Source organism: Lolium rigidum, chromosome 2 (genome assembly GCF_022539505.1).
Source record: "Lolium rigidum isolate FL_2022 chromosome 2, APGP_CSIRO_Lrig_0.1, whole genome shotgun sequence".
NCBI lineage: Eukaryota > Viridiplantae > Streptophyta > Magnoliopsida > Poales > Poaceae > Lolium > Lolium rigidum.
The window spans coordinates 39913852-39923562 of record NC_061509.1 but is presented as its reverse complement, the minus strand read 5'-3'; positions in this window follow the sequence as shown (position 1 = coordinate 39923562).

Sequence of the window (9711 nt, the reverse complement as noted above, 5' to 3'; positions counted from 1 at the left end):
GCTCGGGGGCCGGAGTTACCTTAAAATCCCCAACCGGAGAGGAATTGCAGTACGTTTTGCAGATTCACTTCGAAGGTACAAACAATATGGCGGAATACAAGGCTCTACTACACGGACTGCGCATCGCCAAGGAAATTGGGATCAAACACATCATATGTTGTGGAGATTCTGACCTGGTGGCACAACAAGTAGCCGGAACCTGGAACGCCATAAACTCGATCATGTCGGCTTACAGAGACGAAGTTGACAAGATCGCCAAGTGCTTCCTCGGATATGAAGTCAAGTACGTCAGGAGAGATGACAATACAACGGCAGATATGTTGTCCAAGCTCGGATCCGGCAGGAAACTCATTCCACCCAGAATATTCCTCGAGCATTTACGCATACCCTTCGTGAATTGTGCTGACACGGAAAATCCAGATGTGGCAGTATCCCCGGCTAAGCACGTAATGGCTACCATTCCGGCTTGAACCCAGCCTTTTCTGGACTACCTCATTGATCAAAAGTTGCTGGAGGACGAAGTCCTCGCACGACAGATCATCAGACGAGTAATATCCCAGACAATAGTTGATGGACAACTCTAAAACGAAGCGCAAAGGGGGTATTTCTAAAACGCGTTGCTTGTGGCGTGCTACAGGGATTGTAACGGCGCCAGAAGGTAGCTTCCTTGTGACGGTAAAGCACTCGTCCGTTGGGAACCCCAAGAGGAAGGTATGATGAATATAGCAGCAAGTTTTCCCTCAGTAAGAAACCAAGGTTTATCGAACCAGTAGGAGATGAAGGCCACGCGAAGGTTGTTGGTGGAGGAGTGTAGTGCGGCGCAACACTAGTGATTCCGGCGCCAAAGTGGAACCTGCACAACACAATCAAAATACTTTGCCCCAACTTAACAGTGAGGTTCTCAATCTCACCGGCTTGCTGTAAACAAAGGATTGAACGTATGGTGTGGAGAATGATGTTTGTTTGCAAAGAACAGCAGAGAACAATGATTGCAGTAGATTGTATTTCAGATGTAAAAGAATGGACCGGGATCCACAGTTCACTAGTGGTGTCTCTCCAATAAGATAAATAGCATGTTGGGTGAACAAATTACAGTTGGGCAATTGTCAAATAAATAGGGCATAGCAATGCACATACATATCATGATGACTACTATGAGTTTTACTTAGGGCATTACGACAAAGAACATAGACCGCTATCCAGCATGCATCTGTGCCTAAAAAGTCCACCTTCGGGTTAGCATCCGCACCCCTCCAGTATTAAGTTGCAAACAACAGACAATTGCATTAAGTATCGTGCGTAATGTAAACAATACAAATATCCTTAGACAAAGCATTGTTGTTTTATCCCTAGTGGCAACAAGACATCCATAACCTTAGAACTTTCCGTCATCGTCCCGCATTCAATGGAGGCATGAACCCACTATCGAGCATAAATACTCCCTCTTAGAGTTACAAGCATCAACTTGGCCAGAGCCTCTACTAGCAACGGAGAGCATGCAAGATCATAAACAACACATATATGATAGATCAATAATCAACTTGACATAGTATTCCATATTCATCGGATCCCAACAAACACAACATCTAGCATTACAAATAGATGTTCTTGATCATGATAGGCAGCTCACAAGATCTAAAGATGATAGCACAAGAGGAGAAGACAACCATCTAGCTACTTCTATGGACCCATAGTCCAAGGATGAACTACTCACGCATCAATCCGGAGGCGGGCATGGTGGTGTAGAGCCCTCCGGTGATGATTCCCCTCTCCGGCAGGGTGCCGGAGGCGATCTCTAGAATCCCCCGAGATGGGATTGGCGGCGACGGTGTCCCCGTAACTTTTCTCGTATCGTGGCTCTCCGTATTATGGTTTTCGCGACGGAGAGAATAAATAGGCGAAAGGGCAGAGTCGGGGGAGGCACGAGGGGCCCACCCCATAGGGCGGCGCGGCCCCCCTCTTGGCCACGCCGCCAGGTGGGGTGGCCACCTCGTGGCCCCACTCCGTCTCTCCTTCGGTCTTCTGGAAAGCTCCGTGGAAAATAAGACCCTGGGCTTTTGTTTCGTCCAATTCCGAGAATATTTCCTGCGTAGAATTTCTGAAACCAAAAACAGCAGAAAACAGGAACTGGCGCTTCGGTATCAAAGTTAATAGGTTAGTGCCAGAAAATGCATCAAAATGACATAAAGTGTATATAAAACATGTGAGTACTGTCATAACACTAGCATGGAACATAAGAAATTATAGATACGTTTGAGACGTATCAAGCATCCCCAAGCTTAGTTCCTACGCGCCCTCGAGTAGGTAAACGATAACAAGGATAATTTCTGAAGTGACATGCTACTATCATAATCTTGATCAATACTATTGTAAAGCATATGAGATGAATGAAGTGATTCAAAGCAATGGTAAAGATAATGACTAAACAACTGAATCATATAGCAAAGACTTTTTATGAATAGTACTTTCAAGACAAGCATCAATAAGTCTTGCATAACAGTTAACTCATAAAGCAATAGATTCTTAATAGAAGGCTTTGAAGCAACACAAAGGAAGATATAAGTTTCAACAGTTGCTTCAACTTTCAACATGTATATCTCATGGATAATTGTCAACACAAAGTAATATGATGAGTGCAAATAAGCAAGTATGTAGGAATTAATGCACATAGTTGAAACAAGTGTTTGCTTTTAAGATAGAAAGAAGTAGGTAAAAACTGACTCAACATAAAGTAAAAGAAAGGCCCTTCGCAGAGGGAAGCAGAGATTACTCATGTGCTAGAGCTTTTTATTTTGAAAACATGAAAACAATTTTGTCAACGGCAGTAATAATTCATATGTGTTATGCATAAGACATCCTATAAGTTGCAAGCCTCATGCATCGAATACCAATAGTGCTCGCACCTTGTCCTAATTAGCTCGGATTTCCATGGATTATCATTGCATTACATATGTTTCAACCAAGTGTCACAAAGGGGTACCTCTATGTCACCTGTACAAAGGTCCAAGGAGATAGATCGCATTTGATTTCTCTTTTTTGATAGATCTCAACTTGAGGACATCCATACCGAGACAACATAGAAAACAGATAATGGACTCCTCTTTAATACGTAAGCATTCAACAACAGATAATATTCTCATAAGAGATTGAGGATTAATGTCCAAACTGAAACTTCCACCATGATACATGGCTTTGGTTGGCGGTCCAATGTTCTTCTCTAACAATATACATACTCAAATCATTCAACTCATGGCAAATCACCCTTACTTCAGACAAGACGAACATGCATAGCAACTCACATGATATTCAACAAAAGTGTAACAGTTGATGGCGTCCCCAGAAACATGGTTACCGCTCAACAAGCAACTTATAAGAAATAAGATACATAAGACATAATATTTACCACAATAGTTTTTAAGCTACTTTCCCATGAGCTATATATTGCAAAGACAAGGAATGTAGTTTTAAAGGTAGCACGCAAGAAATTTACTTGGAATGGCAGAAAAATACCACATAGTAGGTAGTTATTGTGGACACAGATGGCATAAGTTTTGGCTCAAGGTTTTGAATGCACGAGAAGCATTCTCTCTCAGTACAAGGCTTTGGCCAGCAAGGTTGTTTGAAGCAAACACAAGTATGAACCGGTACAGCAAAACTTACATAAGAACATATTGCAAGCATTATAAGACTCTGCATTGTCTTCCTTGTTGTTCAAACACTTTTACCAGAAAATATCTAGACTTTAGAGAGACCAATCATGCAAACCAAATTTCAACAAGCTCTACGGTAATTCTCCACTAATAGGTTCAAACTACATGATTCAAGAACTTAAACATGATCTATTTGAGAACTCAAAACAATTGCCAAGTATCAAATTATTCAAGACCATATACCAATTACCACATGAAGCATTTTCTGTTTCCAACCAAATAGCAATAAACGTAGCGGTTTTCAACCTTCGCCATGAACATTAAAGTAAAGCTAAGAACACCAGTGTTCATATGAAACAGCTGAGCGTGTCTTTCTCCCACACAACGAATGCTAGGATCCGATTTTATTCAAACACAAAAAAAACATACAGACGCTCCAAGTAAAGCACATAAGATGTGACGGAATAAAAATATAGTTTCACTAGAGGTGACCTGATAAGTTGTTGATGAAGAAGGGGATGCCTTGGGCATCCCCAAGCTTATATGCTTGAGTCTTCTTGAAATATGCAGGGATGAACCACGGGGGAATCCCCAAGCTTAGACTTTTCACTCTTCTTGATCATATTATATCATCCTCCTCTCTTGACCCTTGAAAACTTCCTCCACACCAAACTCAAAACAATCTCATTAGAGGGTTAGTGCATAATCAAAAATTCACATGTTCAGAGAGGACACGATTATTCCCAACACTTCTGGACATTACCCAAGGCTACTGAAAGTTAATGGAGCAAATAAATCCACTCAACACAGTAAAAGAGGTAATGCGAAATAAAAGGCAGAATCTGTCAAAACAGAACAGTCCGTAAAGACGAATTTTTTAGAGGCACTTAACATGCTCAGATGAAGAAGCTCAAATTGAATGAAAGTTGCGTACATATCTGAGGATTACTCATGAATTTTTGCAGATTTTTCTGAGTTACCTACAGAGGGATCTACTCAAATTCGTGACAGCTAGAAATCTGTTTCTGCGCAGAAATCCAAATCTAGTATCAACCTTACTATCAAAGACTTTACTTGGCACAACAATGCAGTAAAATAAAGATACAAAGGTATTGCTACAATAGTAACAAGCACCTTGACTCAAATATAAAACAAAATTGCAGAAATAAAATAATGGGTTGTCTCCCATAAGCGCTTTTCTTTAACGCCTTTCAGCTAGGCGCAGAAAGTGTGAATCAAGTATTATCAAGAGAAGAAGCATCAACATCATGATTTTCCTTAAAAACACAACTTGTCACAATAGGTATCTTAGATGCTCCATTATCTAAATTTCCCATAGTGGTACTAAGGGCTTTATCAATTTTAGGCTTATAACAGTTCTTTGGCTTAGGCACCTTAGAGACATACATGAACTTTTGCTCCTTACCCACATAAGCTTTCTACTTAAACTTAAGAGAAGAAAAAGTTGAACCCAAGGTTCCCATAGCTTCTTCAAGTTCACCAATCCTGTGGGTTTGATTATCATGGATAGCATAAGTTTCTAAGATAGCAATTCTTTCATTAATTCCTCCTAGAGATTTATCAAGTTTATCAGTGTTATCAAGTAATATTCCCAATTTAGTCTCAACACTTGGAAGATTTTTCTCTATGGCCTCCAACTTTTTCATGACATCTTCAAGAGAGATTTCAATTTTAGCTTCATTAACAGGTGGTATTCCAACTAGACTCTCAATAATGCAACTAGCTTCTAAAGCAGGAGTGCCTAGGAAATTACCTCCCGCAAGAGTATCAAGAACATACCTATTCCAGCTAGAGATACCAACATAAAAGTTCCTAAGGAGGATAATAGTGGAATGTTTCTTAGTGCACCTATGATGAGCATCGCTAATTCTATACCAAGCATCTTTAAAACTTTCTCCCCCTTGTTGCTTAAACGAACGAACTTCAATTTCAGGATTACTCATTTTAGCAATAATAATAAAAGTAGGTAAAGCAAACTAAATTAAGTAAAGTAAAACAATTAACTATTTTTTTGTGTTTTTGATATAAAGAAAGCAAACAAAACAGAAAATAAAATAAAGTAAAGCAAGGCAATAAACAAAGTAAAGAGATTGGATGTGAGAGACTCCCCTTGCAGCGTGTCTTGATCTCCCCGGCAACGGCGCCAGAAAAAGAGCTGCTTGTGGCGTGCTACAGGGATTGTAACGGCGCCAGAAGGTAGCTTCCTTGTGACGGTAAAGCAGTCGTCCGTTGGGAACCCCAAGAGGAAGGTATGATGAATATAACAGCAAGTTTTCCCTCAGTAAGAAACCAAGGTTTATCAAACCAGTAGAAGATGAAGACCACGCGAAGGTTGTTGGTGGAGGAGTGTAGTACGGCGTAACACCAGTGATTCCGGCGCCAACGTGGAACCTGCACAACACAATCAAAATACTTTGCCCCTACTTAACAGTGAGGTTGTCAATCTCACCGGCTTGCTGTAAACAAAGGATTAAACGTATGGTGTGGAGAATGATGTTTGTTTGCAAAGAACAGCAGAGAACAATGATTGCAGTAGATTGTATTTCAGATGTAAAAGAATGGACCGGGGTCCACAGTTCACTAGTGGTGTCTCTCGAATAAGATAAATAGCATGTTGGGTGAACAAATTAGAGTTGGGAAATTGACAAATAAAGAGGGCATAGCAATGCACATACATATCATGATGACTACTATGAGTTTTACTTAGGGCATTACGACAAAGAACATAGACCGCTATCCAGCATGCATCTATGCCTAAAAAGTCCACCTTCGGGTTAGCATCCGCACCCCTTCCAGTATTAAGTTGCAAACAACAGACAATTGCATTAAGTACTATGCGTAATGTAAACAATACAAATATCCTTAGACAAAGCATCGATGTTTTATCCCTAGTAGCAACAGCACATCCACAACCTTAGAACTTTCTATCACTGTCCCAGATTTAATGGAGGCATGAACCCACTATCGAGCATAAATACTCCCTCTTGGAGTTACAAGTATCAACTTGGCCAGAGCCTCTACTAGCAACGGAGAGCATGCAAGATCATAAACAACACATATATGATAGATTGATAATCAACTTGACATAGTACTCCATATTCATCGGATCCCAACAAACACAACATGTAGCATTACAAATAGATGTTCTTGATCATGATAGGCAGCTCACAAGATCTAAACATGATAGCACAAGAGGAGAATAAAACCATCTATCTACTTCTATGGACCCATAGTCCAAGGATGAACTACTCACGCATCAATCCGGAGGCGGGCATGGTGGTGTAGAGCCCTCCGGTGATGATTCCCCTCTCCGGCAGGGTGCCGGAGGCGATCTCCAGAATCCCCCGAGATGGGATTGGCGGCGACGGTGTCCCAGTAACTTTTCTTGGATCGTGGCTCTCCGTATTAGGGTTTTCGCGACGGAGAGAATAAATAGGCGAAAGGGCAGAGTGGGGGGAGGCACGAGGGGCCCACCCCATAGGGCGGCGCGCCCCCCCTCTTGGCCGCGCCGCCAGGTGGGGTGGCCACCTCGTGGCCCCACTCCGTCTCTCCTTCGGTCTTCTGGAAAGCTCCCTGGAAAATAAGACCCTGGGCTTTTGTTTCGTCCAATTCTGAGAATATTTCCTGTGTAGGATTTCTGAAACCAAAAATAGCAGAAAACAGGAACTGGCGCTTCGACATCTTGTTAATAGGTTAGTGCCGGAAAATGCATCAAAATGATATAAAGTGTATGTAAAACATGTGAGTATTGTCATAAAACTAGCATGGAACATAAGAAATTATAGATACGTTTGAGAAGTATCATGCGTCTCAAACCAAGATGGCATTGAAATCCTCAGAGAGATCCATGCAGGTGATTGCGGGCATCACGCCTCTCCCAGGTCCCTCGTTGCAAAAGCTTTCCGGCAGGGATTTTACTGGCTCACAACTAAAGAAGTTGCTGAGAAAATAGTGAAAACCTGTCGAGGTTGCCGCATACTACGCTACTCAACCAAATGCTCCAGCTCAGGAGCTGAAGACCATCCCTATCAATTGGTCGTTCGTAGTCTGGGGGCTCGACATGGTCGGAAAACTAAATAAATCATCTCCTGGCGGTTTTGAGTACCTCCTGGTTGCTATTGACAAGTTCAGTTAGTGGATCGAGGCAAATCCAGTGAGAAAAGCCGATGGTGCTACGGCACTAAAATTCGTCTGCAGCCTCGTTTTGAGATACGACATCCCACACAACATAATCAGACATAATGGCACGAACTTTGCACAGGGAGAACTCAAGGATTATTGTCATGACGTAGGGATCCGACTTGACCTTGCATCTGTGGCGCATCCACAGTCCAATGGGCAGGTCGAGCGAGCCAACGGTCTCATACTAGCCGGAGTTAAACCTCGGCTTGAAAAACCACTGCGCCGCGCAGCCGGAGCTTGGGCTGAGGAGTTAGATTCTATTCTGTGGAGTCTGCGAATTACCCCTAACATACCAACTGGTTTTACCCCTTTCTTCCTGGTATACGGATCCGAAGTTGTGCTCCCCTCTGACATCACCCACAATACCCCACGAGTTTCCGCCTACAATGAAGAACCCGCTGACGAGGCGAGACGGCTATCTGTGGACCTGATCGAAGAAGCTCGGAATTTAGCTGACCAACGTTCCACCATCTACCAGCAGAAACTCCGACAATATCACAACCGTCGAGTTCGGAACCGCTCGTTCAAGGAAGGTGACTTGGTCCTCCGCCTTCGACAGGTGAAGGAGCATAAGTTGCCAAACGGTGAAGGAGCATAAGTTGCCAAACGGGAGGGACCTTTTGTCATCAGCAAAGTGCTTCATAATGGATCGTATTACCTCGTCGATTTCCGTGAACTAAAGGATAGACCTGATAATTGGCATCGGAAACGAAAGAGGGAGGATCCAGGTGACATATGTGATAAAACAGATCGTCCCTGGAATATAGCACACCTACATCCTTTCCACACTTAGCAATTTTAGCTTTACATACTTTGTAATAGTTATACATGATCAATGAAATAAAGCACATGGTTCACTCTTTGAGTCTTTTACCTCCTTTAATTGTTCATTTTTGGATCGTGTATGTTTTTTCTGACTAAAACCGCAGAGCTAGATGTTTCCGCCTAGGCGTGTATAAAAGTTGTGATTCTTTGAAAATCGTCCTTTAGGACGTAAGCTTAAGTTTTCTGGTGGAAGAATTTTTCGTTGCGAACTTATGGATTCCTGGAACTATTTCCGGCACCTTGGCTGGGGCCTTGATTCCACGGTTTTTGATGGATCACCATTAGGTTTCATCGTCATCGGCGAGTTTTTTCCGGCTAAAGGTCTTCCGGCTCATGGAAGATCAAATAAGCAAGCCGGAAAATTTGGAAACTAGCACTTGCTTTTAAACAAATGAAACATACATATATAAGATTGAACGGATAGCAGGACCGCCCATGCAATTGTTTCGTCCTAACTACTTAAGAATATTTAAGTTATATATTACAAACCCTCGATGGGCCAAAATGATGCATTGTTTTTTTCCGCAGGAATAAGTCTTCTACTTATCCTTAGCCGAAGAAGGGAGAGCTTCTTCTTCAGTGTGTGCTTGTTCACCCTCCATTCCTTTGGTCGGAGAAGAAACATCACCTTCATCATCTTCATCCTCAACTTCTTCTGTCGGAAAAGTGGCGCCTCCCTTGGATTTGTCCTTGGAACTGGTCCAGGTAAACTGGTCTTCATCGCCGGATCCGACAGGGCGTGCCTCCGCTTCTCGATCCTTGACATATTCTGCTTCAAGGGCTTCATCAGCAGGAAGCACCACCTTGTCATAACATTCGTCATGGCGAATGCGGCGCGCAATCCAGGTATCATAACCACTGCATGCATTTAATAATGCATCTACATTAGCATCCGAGGAACTCCGGTAGTGGTAAGATCGATGTACAGACGCGGTGCGCGCGCCAAGCACATAGCCAAAGACATTTGGGCAGCGCCCCTGGCAGATGAGGCTTGAAGATCCACAACCAATTCCGGGAGAGCATCTATCCTCTT